At 47.4% G+C, this 26,517-nt stretch overlaps 1 protein-coding gene across 4 annotated transcripts in view; it reads left to right on the forward strand.

Annotated features, from left to right (window-relative positions):
* The window catches only part of PTPN3 (protein tyrosine phosphatase non-receptor type 3), a 318,436-nt gene that overhangs the window by 30,920 nt on the left and 260,999 nt on the right, over positions 1–26,517 (forward strand). The window lies entirely within an intron of this gene.

The raw sequence follows: 26,517 nt of genomic DNA on the forward strand, positions 1-26,517 counted from the left end.
CAGCCTGGGATTCTTCTACATGACGGTCTCTGTCACCACATAGGGGGACACAAAACGTCGAGCACAGTTACTGCTAATGACTTGACGCTTCTATCACACAGCTGTTACATGCTGCCTGACTGTCTACTTGTAGTTCCTGTAGGTGATTATAGCAGGCAGAGATGGTACTGCCTCTAGCTGTCCATGTGGTGCTGTGCTGATGAGTCATGGGATTGCTAGCCCAACAGAAAGTATGGTGTCTGATGAGTATCAGACAGGTGGCTGCACTGTACAATATACATAGGAAACCTCCGGAGTGATAAGGGTACAGGGATGAAAACAAGGTGTTGGATGGAGCCGCCCCATTGACCGCCTCGGTTGGGACTTTTCTCCTATTCTAATTTGATAAACCCTAAAAGTAACAGTAGAACCGATAAGGATGTGCCGATGTGCTGGCTGATGTCTGCGGTGACGTTCATGCTCGTACTGACACTGCTGCGTGTCGTCCTTGGCCCGCGCTGACACACGTGTGATTCACTATCTGTCCCAGGCGTGTCTCAGGAGGTTTTATTAGTGAGGCAACGGTTATTGTTTCACACCTAGAGAGCAGCCGTCACGCTCCGGACATGTCTTACGTTCCCTATGACCTCCTAGAGCCGCTTCCACCATGACTCTCGCCTCTGCTGGTCCTCATTGACAGCCGGGTTCACCCGATTTGACAGACTGTAGTTACTGCCAACTAGTAGGAGGAATGACACAATGCAAAGTACTAACACAGGGTGCTCTAGAACTATTTAACGGGGTACTCGCCTCTCTGGTTGTAGACGCAGGGAGCCCGGAGGGGGATGCGGTGCTGAGCTCCTACAGTAATGCATCGGCAACCCCTCTAATAGACAAAACAAGTATTTATTAACAAAGATGTCGGGAGTGCCGACAGCAGTCATACCGGGTGGTGGAGGTGCAGTATCACTGCACCAAGAAAACCTCATTGTTTTACAGAGATTTGTTTTTTTCAGGTGCGGTTTTTGATATGGTTTTAACCACTTCTCCACCGCCATGTGATTGCAGCCTTACACTTAAGCTTACTATGCTACTTGTGGGTAAATGCTTCAGAGCCAGAGCTCCTTGCAGGGAGTTGTGCGGAGTCTTGTGTGAGCAGGAGGAAGTATGCAAAAGGCATGTAGACACTTGAACTCTCCTTACAATTACATTGCTTCATCTGAAGATCAGAAAAGAGGTTAAGTAAGCAGCTCGCTCTAAACCTATCATGTCTGGTAGGATTCTTAATGCAATTAAGGTCCGTGTCCAAACAAGGCCATCTTCAGTTTTATTTAAGGCTATATTTATTTTCTGTAGAAAAGTATAATCTGTCCATGCGCACCTATCCTCACAGTTAGCTGGGGAGATCTAGTCCCTATGACTTCCTCACAGTTAGCTGGGGAGATCTAGTCTCTGTGATTTCCTCACAGTTAGCTGGGGAGATCTAGTCCCTATGCCTCCCTCACAGTTAGCTGGGGAGATCTAGTCCCTATGACTCCCTCACAGTTAGCTGGGGAGATCTAGTCCCTATGCCTCCCTCACAGTTAGCTGGGGAGATCTAGTCCCTATGACTTCCTCACAGTTAGCTGGGGAGATCTAGTCCCTATGACTTCCTCACAGTTAGCTGCGGAGATCTAGTCCCTATGCCTCCCTCACAGTTAGCTGCGGAGATCTAGTCCCTATGCCTCCCTCACAGTTAGCTGCGGAGATCTAGTCTCTATGCCTCATTCACAGTTAGCTGGGGAGATCTAGTCCCTATGCCTCCCTCACAGTTAGCTGCGGAGATCTAGTCCCTATGCCTCCCTCACAGTTAGCTGGGGAGATTTAGTCCCTATGACTTCCTCACAGTTAGCTGCGGAGATCTAATCCCTATACCGCCCTCACAGTTAGCTGGGGGGATCTAGTCCCTATGCCTCCCTCACAGTTAGCTGGGGAGATCTAGTCCCTGTGACTTCCTCACAGTTAGCTGGGGGGATCTAGTCCCTATGAATTCCTCACAATTAGCTGGGGAGATCTATTCCCTATGCCTCCCTCACAGTTACATGGGGAGATCTAGTCCCTATGCCTCCCTCACAGTTAGTTGGGGGGGGGGGGATATAGTCCCTATGGCTTCCACAGTTAGCTGGGGAGATCTAGTCCCTATGCCTTCCTCACAGTTAGCTGGGGAGGGGATCTAGTCCCTATGACTTCCTCACAGTTAGCTGGGGAGATCTAGTCCCTATGCCTCCCTCACAGTTAGCTGGGGAGATCTAGTCCCTATGACTTCCTCACAGTTACATGGTGAGATATAGTCCCTATGACTTCCTCACAGTTACATGGGGAGATCTAGTCCCTATGACTTCCTCACAGTTACCTGGGGAGATCTAGTCCCTATGCCTCCCTCACAGTTAGTTGGGGGGGATCTAGTCCCTATGCCTGCCTCACAGTTAGCTGCGGAGATCTAGTCCCTATGCCTCCCTCACAGTTAGCTGGGCAGATCTAGTCCATATGCCTCCCTCACAGTTAGCTTGGGGGATCTAGTCCGTATGACTTCCTCACAGTTAGCTGGGGGATCTAGTCCCTATGCCTCCCTCACAGTTAGCTGGGGAGATCTAGTCCCTATGACTTCCTCACAGTTAGCTGGGGGGATCTAGTCCCTATGCCTCCCTCACAGTTAGCTGGGGAGAACTAGTCCCTATGCCTACCTCACAGTTAGCTGGGGAGATCTAGTCCCTATGCCTCCCTCACAGTTACATGGGGAGATCTAGTCCCTATGACTTCCTCACAGTTAGCTGGGGAGATCTAGTCCCTATGCCTCCTTCTCAGTTAGCTGGGGAGATCTAGTCCCTATGCCTCCCTCACAGTTAGCTGGGGAGATCTAGTCCCTATGCCACCCTCACAGTTAGCTGGGGAGATCTAGTCCCTATGACTTCCTCACAGTTAGTTGCAGAGATCTAGTCCCTATGACTTCCTCACAGTTAGCTGTGGAGATCTAGTCCCTATGACTTCCTCACAGTTAGCTGTGGAGATCTAGTCCCTATGACTTCCTCACAGTTAGCTGTGGAGATCTAGTCCCTATGACTCCCTCACAGTTAGCCGCAGAGATCTAGTCCCTATGCCTCCCTCACAGTTAGTTGGGGAGATGTAGTCCCTATGCCTCACAGTTAGCTGCGGGGATCTAGTCCCTATGACTACCTCACAGTTAGTTGGGGGGATCTAGTCTCTATGACTTCCTCACAATTAGCTGCAGAGATCTAGTCCCTATGTCTCCCTCACAGTTAGCTGGGGAGATCTAGTCCCTATGCCTCCCTCACAGTTAGCTGGGGAGATCTAGTCCCTATGCCTCCCTCACAGTTAGCTGGGGAGATCTAGTCCCTATAACTTCCTCACAGTTACATGGGGAGATGCAGTCCCTATGACTTCCTCACAGTTACCTGGGGAGATCTAGTCCCTATGACTTCCTCACAGTTAGCTGGGGAGATCTAGTCCCTATGCCTCACAGTTAGCTGGGGGGATCTAGTGACTATGACTACCTCACAGTTAGCTGGGGGGATCTAGTCCCTATGCCTCCCTCACAGTTAGCTGGGGAGAACTAGTCCCTATGCCTCCCCCACAGTTAGCTGGAGAGATCTAGTCCCTATGACTTCCTCACAGTTACATGGGGAGATCTAGTCCCTATGACTTCCTCACAGTTAGCTGGGGAGATCTAGTCCCTATGCCTACTTCTCAGTTAGCTGGGGAGATCTAGTTCCTATGCCTCCCTCACAGTTAGCTGGGGAGATCTAGTCCCTATACCTCCCTCACAGTTAGCTGGGGAGATCTAGTCTATATGCCTTCCTAACAGTTACTGGGGAGATCTAGTCCCTATGCCTTCCTCACAGCTGGGGAGATCTAGTCCCTATGTCTCCCTCACAGTTAGCTGGGGAGATCTAGTCCCTATGACTTCCTCACAGTTAGCTGGGGAGATCTAGTCCCTATGACTTCTTCACAGTTAGTTGGGGGGGATCTAGTCCCTATGACTTCCTCACAGTTAGCTGCGGAGATCTAGTCCCCATGCCTCCCTCACAGTTAGCTGCAGAGATCTAGTCCCTATGCCTCCCTCACAGTTAGTTGGGGAGATGTAGTCCCTATGCCTCCCTCACAGTTAGCTGGGGGGATCTAGTCCCTATGACTTCCTCACAGTTACATGGGGAGATCTAGTCCCTATGACTTCCTCACAGATAGCTGGGGAGATCTAGTACCTATGCCTCCTTCTCAGTTAGCTGGGGGGATTTAGTCCCTATGCCTCCCTCACAGTTAGCTGGGGAGATCTAGTCCCTATGCCTCCCTCACTGTTAGCTGGGGAGATCTAGTCCCTATAACTTCCTCAGTTACATGGGGAGATGTAGTCCCTATGACTTCCTGACAGTTACCTGGGTAGATCTAGTCCCTATGACTTCCTCACAGTTAGTTTCAGAGATCTAATCCCTATGACTTCCTCACAGTTAGCTTGGGAGAACTAGTCCCTATGACTTCCTCTCAGTTAGCTGGGGGGATCTAGTTCCTATGCCTTCCTCACAGTTAGCTGGGGAGATCTAGTCCCTATGCCTTCCTCACAGTTAGCTGGGGAGATCTAGTCCCTATGCCTTCCTCACAGTTAGCTGGGGAGATCTAGTCCCTATGCCTTCCTCACAGTTAGCTGGGGAGATCTAGTCCCTATGCCTCCCTCACAGTTAGCTGGGGAGATCTAGTCCCTATGCCTCCCTCACAGTTAGCTGGGGAGATCTAGTCCCTATGCCTCCCTCACAGTTAGCTGGGGAGATCTAGTCCCTATGCCTCCCACACAGTTAGCTGGGGAGATCTAGTCCCTATGCCTCCCTCACAGTTAGCTGGGGAGATCTAGTCCCTGTGACTTCCTCACAGTTAGCTGGGGAGATCTAGTCCCTATGACTTCCTCAGTTAAATGGGGAGATGTAGTCCCTATGACTTCCTCACAGTTAGCTGCGGAGATCTAGTCCCTAAGACTTCCTCACAGTTACCTGGGGAGATCTAGTCCCTATGACTTCCCCACAGTTAGCTGGGGCGCTCTAGTCCCTATGACTTCCCCACAGTTAGCTTGGGGGATCTAGTCCCTATGCCTACCTCACAGTTAGCTGGGGAGATCTAGTCCCTATGACTTCCTCACAGTTGGCTTGGGGGATCTAGTCCCTATGCCTACCTCATAGTTAGCTAGGGAGATCTAGTCCCTATGACTTCCTCACAGTTAGCTGGGGAGATCTAATCCCTATGACTTCCTCACAGTTAGCTGCGGAAATCTAGTCGCTATGCCTCCCTTACAGTTAGCTGGGGAGATCTAGTCCCTGTGAATTCCTCACAGTTACATGGGGAGATCCAGTCCCTATGACTTCCTCACAGTTACATGGTGAGATCCAGTCCCTATGACTTCCTCACATTTAGTTGGGGGGATCTAGTCCCTATGACTTCCTCACAGTTAGCTGGGGGGATCTAGTCCCTGTGAATTCCTCACAGTTACATGGGGAGATCTAGTCCCTATGACTTCCTCACAGTTACATGGTGAGATCCAGTCCCTATGACTTCCTCACATTTAGTTGTGGGGATCTAGTCCCTATGACTTCCTCACAGTTAGCTGGGGAGATCTAGTCCCTATGACTTCCTCACAGTTAGCTGGGGGGATCTAGTCCCTATGACTTCCTCACAGTTACATGGGGAGATCTAGTCCCTATGACTTCCTCACAGTTAGCTAGGGAGATCTAGTCCCTATGACTTCCTCACAGTTTGCTGGTGAGATGTAGTCCCTATGCCTCCCTCACAGTTAGCTGCGGAGATCTAGTCCCTATGAGTTCCTCACAGTTAGCTGGGGAGATCTAGTCCCTATGACTTCCTCACAGTTAGCTGGGGCGCTCTAGTCCCCATGACTTCCTCACAGTTAGCTTGGGGGGATCTAGTCCCTATGCCTACCTCATAGTTAGCTAGGGAGATCTAGTCCCTATGACTTCCTCACAGTTAGCTGCGGAAATTTAGTCCCTATGCCTCCCTTACAGTAAGCTGGGGAGATCTAGTCCCTATGACTTCCTCACAGTTACATGGGGAGATCCAGTCCCTATGAGTTCCTCACAGTTACATGGTGAGATCCAGTCCATATGACTTCCTCACAGTTACATGGGGAGATCTAGTCCCTATGCCTCCCTCACAGTTAGCTGGGGAGATCTAGTCCCTATGCCTCCCTCACAGTCACCTAGGGAGATCTAGTCCCTATGACTACCTCACAGGTAGCTGGGGAGATCTAGTCCCTATGCCTGCCTCGCAGTTACCTGGGGAGATCTAGTCCCAATGATTTCCTCACAGTTAGCTGGGGAGATCTAGTCCTATGACTTCCTCACAGTTAGCTGGGGAGATCTAGTCCATATGACTTCCTCACAGTTAGCTGGGGAGATCTAGTCCCTATGACTTCCTCACAGTTAGCTGAGGAGATCTAGTCCCTATGACTTCCTCACAGTTAGCTAGGGAGATCTAGTCTGTATGACTTCTTCACAGTCACCTGGGGAGATTTAGTCCCAATGACTTCCTCACGGGTAGCTGGGGAGATCTAGTCCCTATGCCTCACAGTTACCTGGAGAGCTCTAGTCCCTTTGCCTCCCTCACAGTTCCCTGGGGAGATCTAGTCCCAATGATTTCCTCACAATTAGTTGGGGGAGATCCAGTTCCTTTGACTTCCCCACAGTTAGCTGGGGAGATCTAGTTCATATGTCTTCCTCAGTTACCTGGGGAGATCTAGTCCTAATCATTTCCTCACAATTAGCTGTAGAGATCTAGTTCCCATGACTTCCTCACAGTTAGCTGGGGAGATCTAGTCCCTATGACTTCCTCACAGTTAGCTGTAGAGATCTAGTTCCTATGACTTCCTCACAGTTAGCTGGGGAGATCTAGTCCCTATGACTTCCTCACAGTTAGCTGGGGAGATCTAGTCCCTATGACTTCCTCACAGTTAGCTGGGGAGATCTAGTCCCTATGACTTCCTCACAGTTAGCTGCGGAGATCTAGTCCCTATGACTTCCTCACAGTTAGCTGGGGAGATCTAGTCCCTATGACTTCCTCACAGTTAGCTGGGGAGATCTAGTCCCTATGCCTCCCTCACAGTTAGCTGGGGAGATCTAGTCCCTATGCCTCCCTCACAGTTAGCTGGGGAGATCTAGTCCCTATGCCTCCCTCACAGTTAGCTACAGAGATCTTGTCCCTATGCCTCCCTCACAGTTAGCTGGGGAGATCTAGTCCCTATGCCTCCCTCACACTTAGCTAGGGAGATCTAGTCCCCATTACTTCCTCTCAGTTAGCTGGGGAGATCTGGTCCCTATGACTTCCTCTCAGTTAGCTGGGGAGATCTAGTCCCTATGACTTCCTCACAGTTAGCTGGGGAGATCTAGTCCCTATGCCTCCCTCACAGTTAGCTGGGGAGATCTAGTCCCTATGCCTCCCTCACAGTTAGCTGGGGAGATCTAGTCCCTATGCCTCCCTCACAGTTAGCTGGGGAGATCTAGTCCCTATGCCTCCCTCACAGTTAGCTGGGGAGATCTAGTCCCTATGCCTCCCTCACAGTTAGCTACAGAGATCTTGTCCCTATGCCTCCCTCACAGTTAGCTGGGGAGATATAGTCCCTATGCCTCCCTCACAGTTAGCAAGGGAGATCTAGTCCCCATGACTTCCTCTCAGTTAGCTGGGGAGATCTGGTCCCTATGACTTCCTCTCAGTTAGCTGGGGAGATCTGGTCACTATGACTTCCTCTCAGTTAGCTGGGGAGATCTAGTCCCTATGCCTTCCCCTCAGTCAGATACGGTGATCTAGTCCCTATGGCTCCCTCACAGTTTCATGGGGCGATCTAGTCCCTATGACTTCCTCACAGTTTCATGGGGAGATCTAGTCCCTATGCCTTCCTGTCTGTTAGCTGCGGTGATCTAGTTCCTATGACTTCCTCACTGTTACCTGGGGAGATCTCGTCCTTATGACTTCCTCACAGTTAAATGGGGAGATCTAGTCCCTATGACTTCCTCACAGGTTGCTGGGGAGATCTAGTCCCTATGCCTCCCTCGCAGTTACCTGGGAAGATCTAGTCCCGATGATTTCCTCACAGTTAGCTTGGGAGATCTAGTCCTATGACTTCCTCACAGTTAGCTGGGGAGATCCAGTCCCTATGACTTCCTCACAGTTAGCTGGGGAAATCTAGTCCCTATAACTTCCCACAGTAAGCTTTGGAAATCTAGTCCCTATGACTTCTTCACAGTTACATGGGAAGATCTAGTCCCGATGATTTCCTCACAGTTAGCTGGGGAGATCTAGTCTCGATGATTTCCTCACAGTTAGCTGGGGAGATCTAGTCTCGATGATTTCCTCACAGTTAGCTGGGGAGATCTGGTCCCTATGACTTCCTCACAGTTAGCTGGGGAGATCTAGTCCCTATGACTTTCTCACGGTTACCTGGGGAGATCTAGTCCCTATGACTTCCTCTCTGTTAGCTGGGGAGATCTAGTCCCTATGACTTCCTCTCAGTTAGCTGGGGAGATCTAGTCCCTATGACTTCCCCACAGTTAGCTGGGGAGATCTAGTCCCTATGCCTTCCTCTCAGTTAGCTACGGTGATCTAGTCCCTATGCCTCCCTCACAGTTTCATGGGGAGATCTAGTCCCTATGACTTCCTCACCTTCCATGGGGAGATCTAGTCCCTATGCCTTCCTGTCAGTTAGCTGCGTTGATCTAGTCCCTATGCTGATGTGCATATTTTATGTTGGGTAAGGATTTCACTGCCGGTTATGCCATTCTTGGAGAAGTTGGTTAAAACCCACCATGTGTGATATTTTGTCGTGGTCCTGGAAGAGACTTGGTACATATTAGTAAGGGAGAGCTCCTAGGGAGGGGAAGACCAACCTCGTCTGCCCAGCTAGTTTCGCCATATTGAGTTTTGGAAATGGTGTGCCCTGAATCTTGTTGTCTCCTGAAGCTTCCCATCTCAGTGATGTTGCTGCGGTCTTCCTTCCGTCTTCTGAACTTGTTAGACAATACCCAGTCGCTTCTTCTGTGCATTCATTGGTAGTGCTGGGAAGTAAGGCCTCATGTCTACAGGCGGTTTCCTGCGCCGTGGCTTACCTGTGCGTTGCATGGCTGCGTGCTACGCGGTGAATAGGGTTAATGAATGTCACTGGACTTTTATTAGTCCATGCACATGTGCCCATAGATGGATGCAGAAGTAGATGGCAGCATGCTCTATTCCTCAGCATACCACGCAGCGTGAGCCTTATATCTGGCAGCGTAATACATTGCATATGATTAATATGCTATGAAACAGAGCGGGGAGTCACAGTGTGCATGACTGTGTGGGTGAGATACATCGGCATGCGCGGTACACAGGTCTCTGCCGGCTCACGGACACCAGTAGGATACCGTGGGGACACCCCATAGCCTTGTACCGGTACCCCTGTGGACATGAGGCCTGACCGGGCTGCAGCTGGCGCCTCTTGATGATTGCTCCTGGCACTTCTGCCTGCAGTGCTCTGGACATTCAGATGTATGGAAACAGATGAGCAGCTGTGAAAAGCAGGTTAGTTTTACTGGGATGGCTTCTACTATAAGGGGTGTTCACAGCAGTCAGATGCTGCGGAGGCTATGCACTTACACTGCAAGTATTATCGGGGGGCTTTTAGGAAATCCTCTCCAAACCCTGCAGAGAAAACCCACAGCACAGATTCACCTTCAGTGCAGATCTTAGATCCATGGTATGTGGGCTTATACTATGGATTTTCACAGCAAATGTCACTCCTTCAGATCGGGAGGGAATCCGTTACCACTTGGTGGGATCTGTGGAACTTCTGTTGTAGAATATCTTCAGCAAGTCTTCGCGTTGAGCGTTGTGTAATCTAGCAGAGCGCTGCGTCCCGGGAGTCATCATCCCACCGTCCACCACAGGAGCACTCCATTCACTTCACGACTCACCCTGTAGACAGAGAACGTGGGTTCACAGGAGAAACCATACTCATGTGTGGCTGTTATTAGGGTTTAATATCTACAGGTGCCGTATGGCAGGTTCACTGTATTCTGCGGGGCGGTAGGATTAGATACCAAGTTGAGGGGTTCCTTTTTTAATGCCTAAGAGTGCGCCACACTCCAGTGTTTTTGAACTGGAGGAAAAGAAGAAAAAAAAAACTCACAAAATGCATATCGTATTTTTTGCTGTAGTTCAGATGTGCACCAAGAAGTGTGTGAACCCAGCCTTCCAGTAGTGGTCCATGTTATTAGCACCCTGGAGTACGAAGCACGCCATGTAAAAGAACAAAGAGTTTAGGGAGAGGAAACATGTGTGTTTGATTCAGAAAAGCACAAGACACAAAAAGCGCAAAATAAAAACTTTGCAGGAAAATGATAGAGAATGTAAATATAAACTCTCCCAGGACACGATTCATATCACCAAGGACAACATCAGACTGATGTGGTAATTACAGACGCAAATTACCTGCCCGCTCCTTGTCAGGGCTGACATGACTTTAGACGGGTTTTCCCAAAATCTAAAATTATTTGCTATCCTCGCGACATTACATTGTGATCGTGGAGGCATCACCATTGAGACTCCACCGATCCTGAGAATGGAGGTCCCATGTCCCCCCCCCCCCCCCCTTCTAGTCACTACAGGGATGCCCTGCAGTGACTTCATATTGAATGTAGTAAAGGTCAAGCATGCACCACCGCTGCTAAAATCATTCCTATGGGGCTGACAGAAATCGCCAAGCTCTTTTACCTTGGCTATCTTTGGCATTTCCCATTGAAAGTCAATGTGGTGGCACTGTGCTTGTGTTCTTGACTTGCAACTCCATTCAATCTATACCTCACTGCCAGGGGTGCAGTAAGCCCACAGTAAGAAGCAGTGGCGCATGGCCCTTGTCTCAGAAGCGGTGGGAGTCTCAACCGTCATCCTTGTAGATAGGGAGTAAGTTTTGATTTTGTGATCACCCCTTTAGCCTATACATGGTGGCTTTGATTGTTTATGCTTGGTGACAATCTATGGGCTTGTTCCTGTTTGTGCAGTGAAGTCCGTTTTGTTGCTTCGTATTAGAAGCAGAAAAACGAAACCACAAGGATCATCCTTATAATGGAGCCAAGTAGACCCCATAATGGGGATTTCTTTTAGTTTCGGTTCTGTATTTTAAACTCTTTAAGCTAGGAAGGCTCCGAATGGAACATCCGATGCAGATGAGAACAAGTCCTAAAGGATACAAGACCTTCTCCAAAGATCTCGGCATTTTGGTTTCAACAGCTCCAACACATTATGGTGAAAAGAGAACAAATAATGAGAAAAGAAAGAAAGTTGGTTTGAAATGTAATAAAGGAACCCTGTTCAACATGCAGAGACTTTCAGGCTCAGCTGGAGATGTCTGGAGTGTTGGTTTCAACCCATTCCATAGATTGCACAGTGAAAAAAACAGGACTCTATGGGCAAAGGCCAAGGATAACCCGACTGGTTAAAGAATGGTATAAAAAAGCATCTACCGGTATGTAACTCTCACCAAAGGCCAGTCAGCGCAATGCTGGGAAAATATTCAGTGAATGCATAAAACCAAACTAGAACCCTCTGGCAATGTATACCAGTGTTATGTTTCTAAAGGCCAAGATAAAGCCTATAAAGTGAAGTGTAGCCTACTTAAAGTGAAACATGAAGCCCCTGGGACTGAAGGCCGTGAATGTGTTACAGGAACAATGAAATCAAAGGATTATCAAAATATTGTAGAGCGAAATGTGCTCCAAGGTATAAGAGACTCGACACTTCAACATAGAAACTGCAAGACCAAGACGGGAAAGCCCATTGCATCATGGAAATCATAGGATAAATAGGCATGCTAATAATGCAAATAATGAAAAAAATGAACATTTTGAAAATATCTCAATTTACTTGGTATTTAGTTTGAGCACCACGCACAGATATACAAGCCTTACCACGACTTACAAGCCTTGGCTTGCTATTGAGGTTATTAATGGCTGGGGAATGTTCTGCTATGATGAACCCACTTCAGCACATAAATCCTCAAAATACACGGTTGGCAGCTCCGACCAATGATGTCTCAGATGTACTCGATGGGAGCCTGGTCCAGAGACTCTGCAGGTCATGGTAGTACCTTGAACATGTGGCCTGGTGCTGTCTTTATGAAAAACATCTCCTGGGACAGTTTGGTGAAATGGCTGTACCGTTGGTTCTACAACTAAATCAACATATCGCTCAGTGGTTAATGTACCTGATATGAAGACTAGAGGAGTCCTGCTACTGTATATTATGCCCTCCACACCAAAATCCCAGGAGGAGGACCAGTGCAATGTTCCCTCCTGAAGGCCTCTTCATTGTGTTACCCACGTGGTTTCCAGTCTAAACTTTGGTTCTCAATGTCTAAGACAAAAGTGGGACTCCTCACTGAAGACGATAGACCTTAATTCCAGCCTCCCTTGCCGCCTTGCTCTGAGCTATTCTAGTCTTTTTAGAGCAATGATGTGAGGTCAATGGAGCGCTTGCAGCTGAACGTCTGGCTTGTAGCCCAGTGTTGTGCAGGCGCCTTCTTATGGTTTGTCGTTCTCCCAACCGCCTGGTTATGTAACGTTACACAATGCTGATGTGTTGACCTACGCATGGAGCGGTCTTCTGGAGTTATAAACTAGGGTCTCTTAGTTAAAGGATTTTGTCCCTCTCGGTTTGCAACAAGTGGAGATAACTGGCATGTTGACAGAGAGAAGGTTTCATACAACCATACCACAAGACTTGATCCGATTTTTTTCAGGTTTCTTGTGGCAGAAAAAAACATGATTTCCATGTGGCGCTACCCACATGCCACATTGTACGCGTTGTTACGGACGCGACAATACCAAATATATGCCATTTTAATTTTGTTTATGCTAATGTGAGTAAAAGCATAACAAGTTTTTTTTTTTGTGTACATTTTTATTATCGTTTTTCACACTATTTGTGTCCCTCTGGGGGACTTAAAGCACAGCACTGATGATCGCTGTGATAAGGCATGGCAGGACATCTGTCCTTCCATGCCTTGTCGCTTATACAGCGATCATAGGCTCTGGCAACACAGGACGCTGGTATCTGGCGTCCTGTTGCCATGGCAACCAGCCGGGCTGTCTGCGATTATATCTGTGAACCCTACCTCTGTGAACCCTTCCCATGCCGCGATCTACATAGATCGCGGCAGAGAAGGTGTTATAAGCGGGGGGTGCATCTCTGATGCTCCCTCGCTGCTGCAGTGGGAGGCCGGCTATGACTGACAGCCGACTCCCGCTGCGGGATAGTGCGAGATCTGTCATGATCTCGCGCTATCCCTATGACGTAAGGGTACGTCATTTTGCAGGAAGTACCCCGCTGCCATGACGTACCCTTACGTTATTGGGAGGGAAGGGGTTAAAGGGTGTAGTTTTTATAATAGGGTCATTTGTGGGGGGTATCCATCATTCTGACACCCATGAGCCTTTGCAATCTTGGCTTGGTGCAGGAAAACAAAGTGTTCCTCAAAATGTTAATAATTAATGTTACATTTGTACATCGCCCAAATGGTTAAAAAAAAAAAAAAAGTTTTTCAAATGTGCGTCCAGAATAAAGTAAACAGATGGAAATATATATCTTAGCAAAAATTTGTACAGTCTGTTTGAGCATATTTAAGCTATTGCAACTGAAATTGTGAAAAAAATGAATTTTTTTCAAAGTTTTCCCAGTTTTGTCGCTTTTAATAAATATGCACGAATTCTACCACCAAAATGAAGCACAATATGTGGGGATAAAACAACATCAGAATCACTGGGATCTGCAGAACCTTTACGGAGTTATTCTATGTTAAAGAGACGCATGTCAGATTTCCAACATTTGGCCTGGTCATTAAGGGGTTAAAGGCAGTGTTTGTTGTGACTCTATTGTCCTCAATCTTCAGCCGGAAGGCAAGGTGTTCCATAGATAAAGATGAGTTTTTCTCAGAAAAGTTCAAATTCCAACTATTGTAGTTCGTAATTAAATCTTCTAATTCCTTTCTGGACCCGAATGGTGATCTGTATGATCCTGGCGGACGGCCTGTGCCGGATGTGATGTGGGGTCGCTCCAACTCTCCCATCGACAAGTTGGCCAAAATGAGCACAAGATGCATCCCCATTGCTGCCCCTTTCATCTGACGCTATACTTGAGTGTTACATGAGAAACAATAGTATTATGAGGAAGAGAATGCCCCGTTCCTGGAGCTCCTGGGTATGGAGCAGTCATGTGGGACATTACAGCCAGTGGTGTGCGAGGTCGCCCAGCAATATGTCATCGTGGATAGAAAACTGATCGGAGAAGGGGGCGTCTTCAAGAAAGGCATCCAGGCCAGTTACATACTCTTATAATTGTAGATCAATGTAAGTGGGGAAGTTACTAGTGATGGAATGTATCCCAGATATTATTGGTCTACATGGAGGATTAGATGTCTTTATGAAGTTCTGGTAAAATATAGACAGACGTGGAATTTCAATAATAAGACAATCTCCCTCTAAGTATATTATCAGTAGAGGCTGTATGGAGTAAATAAAAATGCTTTTGGGTAAACAGCTGGGTCTTGGAAGAACGGAATATAATAGTGACATAGCATGTACGGCCAAAAAAGACATGCCCATCCAGTTCAGCCTATACACCGACCCTACCCCCCCCCCCCCTTCCCACACACGGACGCACGCACAGACGCGCACACGCGGACGCACGCACAGACGCGCACACACACAGACGCGCAGACGCACACACAACGTGGAGCAATTTTAGCTTTAACAATCCTATCGTCTTGTACGTTTCCTTCCTCAAGCTCAATGAGCTCATCATCATCATCATCATCATCATCTTCATAGCTTTGCAGCCATGTTTACTTTGATTTGTTTGTCTAAAGTTTTACCAAAAAGAGTGAAAGCATCTTGGTCTGGGTTCAAACACCACAGATGATTTATACATTTAGACAAAGTCACCTTGGAAATGTCTCCATCGATGTTTTTCAATAATTAAGCTTTTAAAGATCTGTAAATCTTGGTTGGGGCCAATGAGGCCTTAGAAGCATTAAACCAAACCTGACATAAACATTCATGAATAAACAAATCCTTCTGATGACCTCTATCTCAGAGTCACTTGAAGAAGGGAGTGAGGCCCCCTGAAGCTTTCCATAACGTTTATCATTGCGATTCTCCGCTCGCGACTGGCAATTTGCAGCTTGCTTCGAATTGCCCCGATTCTCCGTGGTCAGCATATCTGTCACATAGGCTGACCTGCGGAGGACTGTCTGCCGGCTCCTGCTCCCGGGCGGCGGCTCCCACGGCTGAGATTCGCCGCGGGATACCGCAACACCGTGGACAGGGGGCCTTAATGGCTTTGGCCATTCACCTGGCATGATGCATGGCCTGGTGCTCTAGAGAAGAGCAACCTAAAAATATCAAACACAACTGTAACAATTCTTTATAATCTTTTCTGGGTTTATCCCGTGGTTTTTGTAATTTCTGTGAAAGAAAATTTGAAATCTGTTTTGGGATCGGCAATTATCAGCTCAGTTTTGCCAAGTATGCTAGACCATTTTATGGTAGAATTCGTTATCTTAGTTCATTGCAATATCTAGAACACGGATTACTTGGAGCTCCGGTACTATTCATTCAGAACGCCAGGAGGTCCTTGGTATTGGGGTCAGCTGTTTGAGATACACGGCATTCGGGGGTGATGTAGTTCATACCTTACCTGTTCTTCCAACAGCAATCGAGAATCTTTGCTCAGGTTGAACCTTCCCCCAGTTCCATAGTCGGGTCTTTTCATGCATATTGAGTCATGCCTGATCATTGTTATAGGCAAAAAGTGACCAAACATTTCTTCGCTATTATGAGAGGGTTCCTGATGAACTTTCGTTTACAGGGAAACATGTTGAACCACGGACCAATGAAATGATAGAAATGAGAAACCTAAAAACCTATTACATCTATAGATTGCATTGAGACCGCATTAGTGAAACCAATTGACCTAACTTATCTAGTGGGAATGCTTACCGTTTATACTAACCGCTATCAGAGACCTGAGTGATTCAGGGTTCTATCAGTACTTCTCCTGACTGGTCTAGTATTTATGTACACCTAGTCGGTCATCCCTTTTTTTCTCGAATTGGCTAGAACCACCAACCCAGATTTTTCTTTTCCTTATCTGAGCAATAAACCAGAAAAAGGGGGTTCACAAAGTTGAACCACATATTTTTCTGGGCTAGTCCCTGTTAGATTAATGGTGTGGGGTCAGCTATACTTACCTTGATAGAAGATTTGTTACATGTTTGCCCAGGTATTCACATTCTCCATCTATGGATACAATGATGAGTTATTGACTCACCAGTAGGACTAGCGCGGTATCAATGTGTGTCTTTAGCCCCGTCTTTTTTAACGTGTCCTACTTTAGGCCGAGACTACAGGAAGATATGGGTGTAGGAGATGAACACATGGAATCTCTGTGGGTAGAAATACAGAGAGGGAAAAATAACAAAATCCTGATAAGGGTTTTCTATAGGCCACCAAAAATAACAGAAGAAAGTGAAACCTTACAATTAAGGCAGATAGAAGAGGTGTCAAACCGCAACAAAGTAATTATCATGGGGGACTTATTTATCCAGATATAATATGGGAAGAAGTTAACGAAGGAAAAAAAATGTCACACGAGATGCAGGGTAATAAAATGAACCTGCCGCAAAGTATCACCTGCCTAACGCAGGAGGAAGTGCTGAGTCGGTTAAAAAGGATTAAAATCAATAAATCGTCAGGCCCAGATGGAATACACCCAAGGGTTCTAAGGGAACTAAGTGACATGAAAGATAGACCGCTATTTCTTATATTTATGGATACTATAGAGACCGGGTGTTGCAGCCGCTCTGAGGTTCCCACCTTGCTTTCGGGTCGGACCAGGGTTTGGCGGCGTTCCTGCCTCTCCTGGAGCTGAGAGTTGTGGTGGTTGCAGATTGATGTCAGTCAGCACCTGGTGCTAAGTAGCTCTGCTCCTATTTAAGCAGTGCTGACTGTTACTCCTGTGCTGGTCAATGATTCACTGCAGTTCTATGTTGGACAGCGACAGTGCAACACACAGAGGTGGAAGTTCTGCATCTTAAAGCTAAGTGCTTTGCTGTTTTGGTTAGGTTTTTGTTTTCCTTTTGGTTTTGCGCTAGGGCCCCCAGTGAGGGACTGGTCAGTGGCCCAGGTTCGAGTGCAGGCTTGCACTTATCAGCGAGGTCGGTCTGCCGAGTAGGCAGGGCCCCATCCCGGGTTAGGGGACGATAGGGAGAGCATTCCCCTTTAGTTTTTGTTTCCTTTTGCACAGGTGTGCCTTTGTTTTATGTTATTGAGGTTGCACGTTCCTAAGACGCAACACCGGGGTTGTAACACTGGGTTGGCGCATTGCCAATGTGGTTCCAATATACAAAACAGGGTCAGAAAGAGAGCCTGGTAACTACAGGCCGGTAAGTCTCACTTCAGTAACGGGAAAAATATTCAATGGGTTTCTGAGAGACGCCATCATACAATACCTCAAGGAAAACAACAGAATAACTCCTCATCAGCATGGATTCATGAGGGGGCGATCATGTCAGACCAATCTGATCAGCTCCTACGATGAAGTAAGCTCTAGGCTGGACCTGGGAGAGTCTATTGATCTTGTATATCTGGACTTCTCTAAAGCATTTGACACCGTGCCGCATAATAGGCTGATATATAAAATGAGAAGCTCGGATTGGGTGAAAACGTGTGTATCTGGCTAAACAATCGGCTCAGAGATAGAAAGTAGAGGGTGGTTATAAATGGTTCATACTCTGATTGGGCCCCGTCGCTAGTAGGGGGCCACTGGGCTCAGTATTAGGCTCCATTCTGTTCAATATATTTATCAATTACCTGATAGAGGGGCTGCACCGTAAAATATCAGTATTTGTAGATATTTGATGATATTTGGCAAATTAAGTTAAATGTTGATAAATGTAAGGTTCTGCACATGGGCAGAAGAAACGGATGTACCTGGGGGTACTAGTAGATTGTAGACTTAACTGGAGCAATCAATGCCAGTCAGCTGCTGCAAAAGCTAATAAAGTCTTGGGGTGCATTAAAAGAGGTATAGGGGCGAGGGACGAGAACATTATCCTCCCACTATATAAGGCACTTGTCAGGCCTCACATGGAATACTGCGCACAGTGCAAAATCCATAGAGGAGTTTAAGAGGGACTAGATGTCTTTCTAGAGCGGAAGGATATTACAGGATATAGACATTAGGTGACCAGAGGGGTTGTTGATCCAGGTCTTGGAGTCTGCTAGGAACTTCAAACATTGATCCAGAGATGATTCTGATTGCCATTATTTTTTGGTTTTTTTTTGCCTTCTTCTGGATCAACAAGGGGGTTGGGGGGTGGATAAAAACAGGCTGAACTGGGTGGATATTGTCTTCTCTCAGCCTAAAATACTATGCTACTATGTAGGATACACTGCTTACATTTTATAGTAGAAAAAACACATTTTTTTTCAGTTAATGTAGTGTTTTTAGTAAAATCACTTTTAGAATACGTTAAGGTTGACGACGCCGGGCTTAATGTTACCCAACCTGAAACTTTTGACAATCTAATTTTTACACCAATTGGCAACTTTTCAGGGCTTCCCATTAAAGAAATTTGGGCATCAATTTCTTGCGACCGCCCACAGGCATGCAGGATTTGCACGTGTGCCACACTCTTGATTTTCACTGTATAAATCCCGGAGTTGTCATCACCGCACAGGTAGAAATCCAAGGGGCTGAGATCTGGCGAATGTGGGGGCTACAATGCCCTATACACTTCTCGGAGTACTGCTGAACCAATAACTCAGACATCTGCTAAAAGAACATTGGGATGTGCCATTCTTGTTACAGTAATGGGGACACCTCATCACGTAACAATGGCAGATACCTGGCAGCAGTAATGTTACTGTCGATGAGGAATGGGCCCACTATCTTTGTACCTCACACACCAGGCAACACCATGACTTTCCATGTGGCAACCATCTTGGAGGGATCTGTCCAGTGCGGGTTTGTGTCAGACCAGTAGTGAAGGTTTTGTTTGCTCACCACCCCGGTCAGGTAAAAGTTTGCTTTATCACTCAGTAATACCCCCTCTGCTACGTGTGGCTCCGGTGGAAACTGCTGTGACAGCTGTTCTGCAAATTTAACATGGCGATGGATCATCCTTATTGAGTGAGGCAGCAAACTGGTTCTTGTGCGGGTGCCATTTGTATGGAGCCAGTATCTGCCTGAGTTGCCCCACTCTCCTCTGACAGACACCGGGTGCTACGATGTGAGTTCTTGCAGAAGGATGCTAGGATGGCCGTTGTTGCTATGTGTATGTAACGTCAACTTTTTGGCAGATCCAACACAGAACCTGTTTGGCGAACATTGGCAAGCAACTGGCCAACTGTGCCATGGTGGATAGGTGATCTGTTGGGGTGCCGACTGTTGAATTCTGCAATGACTTGGGTACTTTTCTCCACAGAGCTAAGCACAATCTGCATCCTCCCCTCATGTGCTCCTCTCACAGCCATGTGTGTCTGTAATAGAGAGAAAATTGCTAACAACTTTGGCAGGAATAAAGGCACACCACATCTAATCACATATTTGAGCTTTTCATCACATTCTCTATCGAATACATATGTCACATGCTCCTTTTCCCATTTGAAAATACGGACTTGGTTCCAAGATGGTAGCTTTCAAAATAGCTGCCATGTTGGACACAGCCTCTCACAGATTTGCCCTCTTCCTCTTAGCCACATGCAGGATGGCGTTTCCAACCACCGTTCTATTTATCCAGGTGCCTCCATACCTTTGCACCACTCTGCATAAGCACCATAACTTAGTTTCCGGTTACCTGGGTCCGTGCACTGGGCAGGTCCCAGTTGTCAGATGTGTGATGCCGTTACCGGCTGGATGTGGGGCAGCGTGTGGATTGGAATGGCTTTCTCCAACATGGTGTCCATTGAGCGAAATCTATATCATCCAAGACGTCTTCAGACCATTTTACTTATCTAGTTTGCACAGCTATATTGTCGCCTCGTGCAAATTAAACAAACAAAAAATTCATGTGTTCCCCGTCATTCTGCTCTCTATCCCCCCAATGGTGAAGTGAAAACAGAATGGTAGAAATCTATTAAAAAAGTAACAAAACACATTTTGCGCTGGCATTACTACTCACGCCTGCACTTAGTTGAAGCACCTTTGACAGTAATTTCAGCCTTCTGTCTTCTTGAGTATAATGCCACAGGTTTTACACACTTGGATCTTTGGCCCTCTGTCAGCTTGGATGAGGGCTGTCTGTGGATGCCATATTCAGGTCTCTCCAGATATATTCAATTGGCTTGAAGTCAGGGCTCTGGCTGGGCCACTCAAGGGCATTCCAGAATCATCTCTAAGCCACTCTTTTGTTGTCTTGGCTTTGTGCTTAGAGTCATTGTCTTGTTGGAAGGTGAGCGTTCACCCAATCTAGGCTCTGTTGTGTTCTGAATAAGATTTCATTGAGAATATCTCTGTACTTTGCTCCATTCAGCTTTCCATCCCCCCTGACCGGTCTCCCCTCCCCCAGCATAATACCCCACCACCAGACTTTACTGTAGGGGTGGTATTGGGCCGTTGATGAGTGGCGCCTTGTTTCCACCCTCCCTGACTGGTCTCCCCTCCCCCAGCATGATGCCGCCACCACCAGGTGTCACTGTAGGGATGGTATTGGGCAGGAGATGAGCGGTGCCTGATTTCCATTCCCCCTGACTGGTCCCCCCTCCCCCAGCATGATCCTCCACCAGCAGACTTTACTGTATGGATGGTATTGGGCAGGTGATGAGCGGCGCCTTGTTTCCATCCACCCTGACCGGTCTCCCCTCCTCCAGCGTGATGCCGCCACGACCAGGTGTCACTGTAGGGATGGTACTGGGCAGGTGATGAGCGGTGCCTGATTTCATCCACCTTGACCTGTCTTCCCTCCCCCAGCATGATGCTCCACCACCAGACTTCACTGTAGGGATGGTATTGGGCCGGTGATGAGCGGTGCCTGGTTTCCTTCAGGTATAACCCTGAGAGGCCAAGAAGTTCCATCTTGGTGTCATCAGAGCAGATAATCTTGTTTCTCGCAGCCTGAGAGCTTTTAGAGTGTTTTTGGTAACTCGCGCGGTGGCCTCTATGTGTCTTACTGAGGGGGCTTTTTTTCAATCTGCTCCGCATAAAGACGAGATTGCTGGAAGCTGCTGTGATGGTCGACCTTCTGGAAGTTTCTTCCATCTGCATAGAGGATCTTTGGAGCTCAGCCAGAGTGATGGAGTTCTTGGTCACCTCTCTGGTTGTTCCAAACCTCTTACATGTAGGTATTATGGGGACCGCTGGTGTCTTGGGAACTTTCAGGGCTGCAGAGATGTTTTGTAGCTTCTCCAAATCTGAGCCTCCACACAATCCTGGTTCTGAGCTCTACAGGCAGTTCTGTCCTCCTCATGGCTTGGTTTTGGCTCTGATATGCATTGTGAGCGGTGAGACCTTATAGAGAAGTTGTGTCATTTAACATTCTATCCAGTCAGCTGAATTTAGCGCAGGTGACTTCATTCACGTTGTAGAAACATCTGAAGGACGATCAAAAGAAATGGGAGAACTACATTCCAAGTTTTATACCCAAGGACGTGACGAATTGTCCCAATGCAAAAAGTTTTTAATTTTTAAAAAACGTACAAAGATTTCTCCCGTTCTGTGTCACTTTTTCCATATGGGGTACTGAGTGCAGAATGAGGGGGCAAAACTTGATTTAAATTTGGACAAGGCCTCAATATTACAAATTAAAATAAAGGTCTAGAGACTTTCCGAATGCGCTGTGTACCGGGCGCCCAGTTCTACAGCCTCCTCTAGAACGGGCTGCTCTTGTTCCTGCTTCTTGCTGAGGCTCGGTAACCATCAGCTTGTGTGATGGGGATGGGTCCGGATGCTGTAATATGACATCTCGCATCCTCTGAACAGTCCCCATTTGGTGGTGGAATACCAGGGAATCAAACTGCATCTGCTAATTGAAATGTCCTGCTTGTGCTTCTACACATTGAAGGTGTTGCCATATTTGTGGCTCCCGAACATCAGACAAACATTTTTTGGTAAATACTACTGCTCATTTCTCTTGAAGAGGTGCGTTCGCTTCTGTGGCCCCTAGATACACAATATCAATTGATCGACCAGTGTACCTAGAATATTTTGTTTGTTGAAGCATAACTACATGGAACATTAGTAATTGGCTCGGAAGCTCCCAAAATGTCATCGAAAAGTGTTAAAAAACGAAGAAGAATGAAAATGAATTCAGATAAAGTGATTCCTCCCATGTAAACCAGGGTCCGGGCCTCGGCCGGAGCAGGGCAGGTGGTACTCTGCTACCAGCCAGTCGGGGGGCTTCACTAATGCTGCCGTGTTTGCTGTTGACATGCCGGCTGGACCTCCTGCAGATCTGACCGGTCGGGGGCCTAACTTGTTCACTGGGAAGTCTTTGATGCAGATGTTGTGCTACCTGTGAACCTGCCCTCCAGAACGATTTCCCTCAGGTCCTTCAAATGGATTGTTACTCTAGAGAAGTACAGGGAACGGCGCCCCCCAGTTCAGTCACCAGGTGAAGGAATGGTTGTCGCCTTGTGGGTGCCGCAACAATGTGCTTGCTTCCAGCAGACGTATCTGTAGCTTTTATTAGTACCATTTTGGGGTACATATGGCTTTTTTGATCACTTTTATTGCGTTTTTAGGGAGGCAAAACGCTAAAAATTAGCAATTAGTTTTTTAGCGTTTTTTTAAACAGTTTTTTCCGTGCAGATTCAAAAGCATGTGCAACGTATTGGATGCATCATTACGGACGCGACAATACCAAATATGTGGGATTTAAAAATTTTTTATTATTCTATTATAACAAAAAGTACAACAAAGGGTTTTTTTTACTTTTTTTTTTTTACTTTTTTCTTATTTGTACATTTTTATAATTTTTTCTTTTACACCATCTATGTCCCTCTAGGGCACTTACAGTATAGCACTGATGATCGCTGTGATAAGGCATGGCAGGACTTCTGTCCTGCCATGCCTTACCGCTTATACAGTGATCACAGGCTATGGCAATACAGGACGCCAGTATGTGGCGTCCTGTTGCCATAGCAACCAGCCGGGCTCTCTGCGATTATATCGCGAGAGCCCGCAACTTCACTTCTACGTAGATCGCAGCAGGGAAGGGGTTAACAGCAGGGGGCGCATCTCCGATGCACCCCTGCTGTTGCAGCGGGAGGCCGGCTATGACTGACAGTCGGCTCCCGCTGCGGGATAGCGTGACATCTGCTATGATCTCGCGCTATCCCTATGATGTAAGGGTACGTCATTTTGCGAGAAGTACTCCGCTCCCATGACGTACCCTTATGTCATGGGGAGGGAAGGGATTAAAGAGAGACCTTCACGTCCTTTGAGTAGTGCCGGACGCTGATTTCGTGGTTCTGTCTTTTATTGGGTAATATCAGGTGTGTTTCTGCTTAAGGGTTTACACAGAAGCGAGTGACTGGGACCCGGGAGGTCAGTCCGCTCTAACACCGGCGTGTTGTCGCTGCCAATAGCCTATTGTTTCTTTAGCGCACGTTACCTGTGTGAACAAAAGTGCAGCATGCTCTTGGCACGTACTACATTCTCATCCACACCAAGATGGTGCATGGGGTTGGCACAGGCGGCATGTACCTCCATGCCAGAGATCTGTGTCTGGCATGCCGTGTCTCTCACTGTTGATTGGCTGGTTTCTAGCTTTACACTGACGACAGGTGGGCGGAGTTAGTGGCTGTTGGGACTCTTCCCCGGCGCTCCTGCATAAGGCAGAAAGTGAGGAAAAAACTGCATTTTGCCACATAAGTGACAGACTGCTGATGGGGGCAGCATAACGCACATGACTGATCCCTGGAAAGCATTGGGGTCTTGGCTAATTTAGGTTTCAGTTTGGGTGTTTCATTGTTACCATTTAAGGCTGCTAACTTTTTTTTTTTTTCTTTTTTCTATCGACAGTCGTCTGAGGCCTTATTTTATTTAACTGCCCCATTTAACGGACCGGATGATGTACTAGGAAACCCATAAAGGAAGAAGTAAAAAGTGCATTCCACCGCTGGGGCCGCAATAGGGGTCGCCATTGCTACTGGGGCCGCAATAGGGGTCGCCATTGCTACTGGGGCCGCAATAGAGGTCGCCATTGCTACTGGGGCCGCAATAGGGGTCGCCATTGCTACTGGGGCGCAATAGGGGTCGCCATTGCTACTGGGGCCGCAATAGGGGTCGCCATTGCTACTGGGGCGCAATAGGGGTCGCCATTGTTACTAGGGCCGCAATAGGAGGTCGCCATTTCTATCGAGGCTGCAATAGGGGTTGCCATTGCTACTGGGACCGCAATAGGGGTCGCCATTGCTACTTGGACCGCAATAGGGGTCGCTATTGCTTCTGGGGCCGCAATAGGGGTCGCCATTGCTACTGTGTGGTATACGTTTCTTTACTGTATCCCTCATTGCAGAAAAGGGCAGCACATAGTTTCTTACACAATTTAAAGTAATGCTGCCAGCACCCTGGCATATAGCAGATTGGCAATCCATTGGCATTCACCAGAAACATGTGGTCCCTACATTCACTGTGGACACCACAAGTTTTCCCAGTCCTCCATGGAGTCCAGGCCTATCCAATCCTTCGTTCCCCCAGGAGATGTCTGAGCTGAGGGACGTTGGGTGATGGCTCCTCTTATGTATGTCTGATATAGAGTCACTCAGTCTGATGCGGATAGCCTGGCTCCTGTACCGCACGGCTGGGGGTTTTCTGCCCGTAGGCATACCAAGGAATGATGCAGATTATTTTTTCATTTAGAACAGCGTTTTCCAACGTTTTTGACAGTGAGAAACCCCTGGAGATAAAATCCTCATCCTGTGGAGTTCATTCCAATTATTTTTTTTCCAATAGAAAGGAAAAAAGATGAAAAAGCTGATCTGTAAATCGCTGTTTGAGAACGAAACAACTAAACTTTATTTATGAAATGACGTAAAAAAAAGTTGGAGCTTTTCTGTTCTCTCCAACTTGCTTAAATATTGGGTGTGACACCAGCGCTCAGGAAGGATGTTACAGTGCTTGAGGGTGTTCAAAGAAGGGCAACTAAACTAATACATGGAATGACGGGACTGGAATACCCAGAGAGGCACCAAAACTGGGATTATTCACCCCGGAATAAAGACGGCTAAGGGGTGACCAAATAACTATGCATAAATCCATGAGGGGACGATACAAGGATCTCTCCCATGATCTGTTTATACCCAGGACTGCGATGGGAACAAGAGGGCATCCACTACGTCTAGAAGAAAGCAGGTTTCATCACCAACACAGAAGGGGGTTCTTTACTGTAAGAGCAGTGAGACTGTGGAACTCTCTGCCTGAGGACGTGGTGATGGCAGGATCCATAGAGGAGTTTAAAAGGGGACTTGATGTCTTTCCAGAGGGGAAAGATATTACAGGATATAAATCTTAGGTTAATTGTTCATCCGGGTATACAGACAGGTGGGAACTATTAGGCCTCATGTCCACGGGGAAAAGAAGAATTAAAATCTGCAGCGGATTTCAACTCTTCTCCCGCACGTGGATCCGCACCCCATAGGGATGCATTGACCACCCACGGGTAGATAAATACCCGCAGATGGTCAATAAAAGGGAATTAAAAAAAAAAGGGAGCATGAAAAAAACGAGCCATGCTCCATTTTCGTGCGGGTCTCCCGCGGGGTTCTATTGAAGCCTATGGAAGCCGTCCGGATCCGCGGGAGACCTAAAATAAGAATAACTTACCTGCAGCGGATCGGGCACCTCTTCTCTTTCTCACGGCCGGATCTTCTTGAGTGCATCCGCCGGCCGGCGCTCATGTCCGCGGGGCAGGAGGGACCCGCTACGGATTCTCCATGGAGAATCCGTAGCGGGCCTGATTTTCCCCGTGGACATGAGGCCTTAGGGGTTGGACCAGGGATTAGTCTGATTGCCATTAGGGAGTCGGGAAGGAATTTTTTCCCCGAAAGGGCTAATTGGCTTCTGCCTCTTGGGTTTTTTTGCCTTCCTCTAGATCAACAACACAGGAGGATAACAGGCTGGACTAGATGGACACTGTCTTCATCCGGCCTTACATACTATGTTACTATGTATTCTGACTGCCATTATGGAGTTGGGAAGGAATTTTTTTTTCTCTCAAAGGAGCTCCAAAATATAACTTGTGGTTTCCAAATGCTCAATCAGTAGCACCTCTCATGAGGCGGTATCTGGTGCAGCATGGAGAGTGCATCATGTACCATATTACTCCTCATTTTTAAGGGGTTGTCAACCCAGGTACTATGTTCCACATTGGATGGACTTGTCCAAGGCTGGTTCACTTCAGGTCTAGAATGTGTGGTCTAGCTTATAGCTGGTTAATGTTGTTATCCGTTGTGATTTCTGTGT

Source organism: Eleutherodactylus coqui, chromosome 9, assembly GCF_035609145.1.
Source record: "Eleutherodactylus coqui strain aEleCoq1 chromosome 9, aEleCoq1.hap1, whole genome shotgun sequence".
Lineage (NCBI taxonomy): Eukaryota > Metazoa > Chordata > Amphibia > Anura > Eleutherodactylidae > Eleutherodactylus > Eleutherodactylus coqui.